The sequence below is a fragment of the Loxodonta africana genome, chromosome X (genome assembly GCF_030014295.1).
Source record: "Loxodonta africana isolate mLoxAfr1 chromosome X, mLoxAfr1.hap2, whole genome shotgun sequence".
NCBI lineage: Eukaryota > Metazoa > Chordata > Mammalia > Proboscidea > Elephantidae > Loxodonta > Loxodonta africana.
The window spans coordinates 120,841,309-120,847,308 of record NC_087369.1 but is presented as its reverse complement, the minus strand read 5'-3'; positions in this window follow the sequence as shown (position 1 = coordinate 120,847,308).

The following is a 6,000-nucleotide window of genomic DNA, read 5'->3' as shown; positions in this document are numbered from 1 at the left end:
ATTCCAGAACACTTAATTGTGCTCGTGAGGAACCTGTACATAGATCAAGAGGCAGTCATTCGAACAGATAAAGGGGATACTGCATGGTTTAAAGTAAGGAAAGGTGTGTGTCAGTGTTGTATCCTTTAAGCATACCTGTTCAATCTGTATCCTGAGCAAATAATTTGAGAAGCTGGACTATATGAAGACAAAAGGGGCATCAGGATTGGAAGAAGACTCATTAACAACCTGCGTTATGTAGATGAAAGAATTTTCTTGCTGAAAGTGAAGAGGACTTGAAGCACTTACTGATGAATATCAAAGACTATAGCCTTCAGTATGGATTACGCCTCAACATAAAGAAAACAAAAATCCTCATAACTGGGCCAATAAGCAACATCATGATAAACAGAGAAAAGATTGAAGTTGTCAATGATTTCATTTTACTTGGATCCACAATCAACGCCCACGGAAGCGGCAGCCCGGAAAGCAAAAGACGCATTGCATTGGGCAAATCTGCTGCAAAAGATCTCTTTAAGTGTTGAAAAGCAAAGATGTCACCTAGAAGACTAAGGTGTGCCTGACCCAAGCCATAGTGTTTTCAATCGCCTCACATGCATGGGAACACTGGATGATTAATAAGAAGACCTAAGAAGAAATGAGGCCTCCGAATTGTGGTGTTGGTGAAGAATATTGAATATACCATGGACTGCCAAAATAACAAACAAATCTGTCTTTGAAGAAGTACAGCAAGAATGCTCCTCAGAAGAAAGGATTGTGAGACTATGTTTCACATACTTTGGACATGTTATCAGGAAGGATCAGTCCCTGGAGAAGGACATGATGTTTGGTAAAGTAGAGGGTCAATGGAAAAGAGGAAGACCCTCAACGAGATGGATTGACACAGTGGCTGCAACAATTGGTTCAAGCATAACAATGATCACGAGGATGGTGTAGGACTGGGCAATATTTCATTCTCTTGTACGTAGGGTCTCTATTTGTTGGAGCCGACTCAATGACACCTGGCAACAACAACATGCTTATTGTTCAGTGACATTAGAATGGTCGTAATGGTAGCCAGGAACCATCTAGTTCTTCTGGTCTCAGGATAGATGAGGCTGTGATTCATGAGGGCTATTACTCATGTGGAGTAGTTTCTTCTTTAAGTCTTTGGTTTTTTTCTTTCTCTTTTGCTCGAAATGAGTGGATACGAAAAATTGTATCTTAGGTTGTCACTCGGAAGCTTTTAAGACCCCAGATGCTACTTACCAAACTAGGATGCAGAACATAAACTTTATGGCCTATGTTGTGCCAATTGACCAAGTTGTCCCAAGGAGACTTTAGTCCTAAGCCTTCAAACCCAGTAAACTAATCCTGTGAGGTGTTTGGTTATGTCTGGGAAGTATACACGACTGTGCCCCGTATGTGCTTTACTATATATATATGAATATATGTACAGCACACACAAACATGTATGTGCATATGCCTACAGATACACTTATACATGCACACTTATACACACACATACCTTTGTGTATACATATGTGCATACATATTTGCCTATGTAAGCACTCATGTATTTTTTTTATTAACTTTTATTGAGCTTCAAGTGAACGTTTACAAATCAAGTCAGTCTGTCACATATAAGTTTACATACATCTTACTCCGTACTCCCACTTGCTCTCCCCCTAATGAGTCAGCCCTTCCAGTCTCTCCTTTCGTGACAATTTTGCCAGCTTCCCACTCTCTCTATCCTCCCATCCCCCCTCCAGACAGGAGATGCCAACACAATCTCAAGTGTCCACCTGATATAATTAGCTCACTCTTCATCAGCATCTCTCTCCCACCCACTGTCCACTCCCTTTCATGTCTGATGAGTTGTCTTCGGGGATGGTTCCTGCCCTGTGCCAACAGAAGGTCTGGGGACCATGGCCGCCGGGATTCCTCTAGTCTCAGTCAGACCATTAAGTATGGTCTTTTTATGAGAATTTGGGGTCTGCATCCCACACTCATGTATTTTTTGGTTGTTACTGATGTTGTTGCAAATTGTGTATGTTATAACAATAATTACCGATAATATCCCTTGTTCTTGTGTACTTCTTAGTGTCATCATTAATCTTTTTCAAGTTGTGCGGAATTCACCCACATTCGTTACTGCCTTTTCCATCACCAAAAACAACAAGTGTATACAAGTGTCTGAAGAGCGATGCCCCCTCCCTTCCCCTTCCATCCCTGGTAAGTACAAAAGAACTTTGATTTCTGTTTGTATAACTATTTTTGTCTTTTCATTAAAGTGAGATCATAAAATATTTGTCCTTTTTTGATTGAGTTATTTCACTCAGCGTAATGTCTTCCAGATTCATCCGGTTTATATTTCGGAAACTCATTATTCTTTATAGCTGCATAGTATTTCATTTTATGTATATACCACATTTTGTTATCCATTGATCTGTTGATAGGCACTTAGGTTTTTTCCATCTTTTTGTTATTGTGAATAATGCTGAAATGAACACAGGTGTTTCATATGTCTATTTGTGTCAATGCTATTAGATCTCTAGTGTATATACCTAGTAGTGGGATTGATGGATCATAAGATATTCCTGTTTCTAGCTTTTTAAGGAAGTGTCATACCATTTTCCATAGTGGTTGTACCATTTTACAGTCCCACCAGCAGTGGATAAGGGTTCCTCACCAGCATTTATTGTTTTCTGTTTTTGTTTTTTTTAATCAGGGCCATTTTTGCAGGGGTGGGATGGTATCTCATTGTAGTTTTGATTTGCATCTCTCTAATGGCGAATGATCACAAGAATATTTTCATGTGTTTGTTGGCCACTTGAATGTTTTCTTTGGTGAAGTCTCTGTTCACGTCCTTTGCCCATTTTTTAAAAAATTGGTTTGTCTTTTTGTTGTTGAGTTTTTGAAGTTTTACACATATTTTAGAGAGTCGACCGTTATCAGCTATGTCATCCCCAAAGACTTTTTCCCAGTCTATAGGTTCTCTTTTTACTCTTTTGATAGTTTTTTGACAGGCATAAATATTTAATTTTAAGGAGGTTCCAGTTATCTAATTTGTCTTCTGTTGCTTGTTCATTTGTAGTTGTGTTTGGTAATCTATTTCTGAAAAAAATTAGGTCCCATGGTTTTGTCCCTGTATTATCTTCCAGGAACTTTATAGTTTTATCTTTAACATTTAGGTCTTTGATCCATTTTGAGTTTGTTTTTGTGTATGGTGTGAGGTATGGATCTTGTTCCATTTTTCTGCAAATGAATATCCAGTTCTGCCAGCACCACTTGTTAAAGAGGCTGTTTCTTCCCCATTGAACGAACCTTGATCCCTTGTAGAAAATCAGCTGCCAATTAATGGATGGATTTTCCTCTGGGTTCTCAATTCCATTCCATTGGCTATGTGTCTCTCATTGAACCAGTACCAGTCTGTTTTGATTACTGTGGCTGTGTAGTATGTTTTGGGATCAGGAAGTGTGAGGCCTCCTACTTTGTTCTTCTTCAATATTCCTTTGGCTAGTGTATTTGATTTCTAACATTTTCTTTTGAGAGCCTCCATCTCTCTGCTTACATCACCATCTGTTCTTGCATGTTGTCCATTTTTTCCATTGGAGTCTTTAGAATATTACCCGTAGTTATTTTAAATTCCTGATCTGATAATTCTAAAATCTCTACCATATCTGAGTCTGGTTTTGATGATTTCCCCATCTCTTCAGACTGTGTTTTTGGCCTTTTAGCTTGCTTTGCAATTCTTTGGTTGAAAGCTTGACATGATAAACCAAACCAAACCCACTGCCGTCGAGTCAATTCTGACTCATAGCGACCCTACAGGACAGAGTAGAACTGTCCCACAGGGTTTCCAAGGAGTGCCTGGTGAATTCGAACTGCTGACCTTTTGGTTAGCAGCTGTAGCACTTAACCACTACGCCACCAGGGTTTCCGCTTGACATGATATACCAGGTAAAAGGAACTGAGGTAAATAGACCTTTGGCATGAGGATTTACGGTTTTCTGGCTAGGAGTTAGGCTGTGTTTACTGTTTGCTTTAGCTGTGTCAGAGGCTAAAATTTCCTCTGCTGTGTTTGTTTTTGTCTTTGGGTTCCCCTATATAGGATTTGATCCTTGCACTTATTTTCAGCTATAGCCCCCTGTCATTATATGGGAGTCCTATTGATGTGATCCACCACCCATCTGTCAGTTTGTCGTACTGTATTAGCTTGTGTTTTGCTATGGGACTAGAAGGTATGCCACTGATATTTCAAATACCAGCAGGATCACCCATGGTGAACAGGTTTCAGTGGCACTTCCAGACTAAGACAGACTAGGAAGAAAGCCCTGGCAATCTACTTTCAAAAAACAGTCAACAGAAACCCTATGGGTCAAAACAAAATAGTGTCTAATATAGTGCTGGAAGATGAGCCCCCTAGGTTGGAATACAGCAGTAGACTCAAACATGCTTGTGAAGATGAGGGAGGCAAAGGACTGAGGAGCATTTTTTTCTGTTGTACATTGGGTTGCCATGAGTCAGAGCCAACTTGATGGCAACTAACAACAGCAACATTGATGTGATGGTAAGATGTGAGTGGAGGGGAGATGTTCTGTGATTAGGTTTCTGTCATTTTCTGAGCCTGTATATCTGGGCTGTGACTTTCACAAGTGCATCTTAGCTTTTTTTTTTTCTACCCCTTAGGTGAGACAGGAAGGCTGGACAGGGCTGAAGTTGAGTATTTCCCTTCTCCAACATGAAAAGCTAGAGGGGCCTGGAGTTGGAATTTCCCTTCTCCCATGTCAGTTTTTTTTTTTTTCTACATGTCAGTTAGGCTCTGGTAAAACCCACGTTGTTAGTGTCTGGTAAAATAGTTTCCCTTGAGGGTAAAACCCAGTGCCATTGAGTCGATTCCAACTCATGGTGACCCTATACAGTAGGCCATTGTTAAAGAGAACAGAGGAGTGCTCTGGGTGTATTTCAACATGGTTCTTTTATCCTATCTTTACAGTGAGAACTTGGTGGGGCTCCTGGAAGTAAACTCACATAAATATGGGGCTCTCCTAAGGTTTGTCTTCAGGTTCCAGCAATTGGTCAGTTATCTTTTAAGTATTCCTACTCAATGCTGGGTCCAGCAGTAGTTTCTGCTTCTGGTAAGCTGTGATTTCTGTATCTGCCTGTAATTTCCAGTTTTGGGGGTGGCGTTTCGCCCCGTGACCTCAATTCTATGATGTATCTACAAAGAGTTGTTGATTTCTAGTTTTTCAGCATTTTTCTTTTTGTGAGTTCGGGAGTGACAACTTCCAAGCTCTTTACCTATTGGACCAGAAACCAGAAGAGACCTAGTCCACCTACATTTATTTTTGTATTGAAAATCACAAGTTTTCATTGATACTTCCAATTTCAGTCCAAGATCATAAGGTTCATTCTAGTTTTTTCCCTTCCCATCTTGGTAACTTCTTTCTCTGACATTGAGTAACCTGGCTTCAATTATCCATAATAATTTGATTAGGCCTCATATATGTAACTAATCTGCTACCTCCTCCACCATCCCGTCCCCTTTGGGTATACCTTCCTAACCTACTTTGGCTTCAACACCTGGTGCCAGACCAATCTTCTGCATGGATGCCCTCCTTATCCTGCTTAGTCTCTGACGTTCCACACAAGGCTGCATTTTGTGGGGATACTCTTTCTACCCCACTCAGTTTCTGATGTTACACACTACTCTTCCCCACCCTACCCCCACTGTGTGGATGTCCTCTTCACTCCATGTAGGTTCTGACATCCCCTGCCAGGCCACCTCTCCGCAAGGATGCCCTCCTCACCCTGCCTTGCTCAGGCTGTGATCTCCACCCCACCCCACCCCACCCCCAAGGCCAGGCTGCCCCTCTTTCCACATCAATGCTTTTCTTACACTACTTGGGCTCTGACACCCCACATCAGGCACCCTCTTCCTAGAGACATCCTCCTCACCCAAACTCCCCACTCTAGGCTGCTTCCTCATCTGCATATAAGTGTTCCTCATCCTGCTTG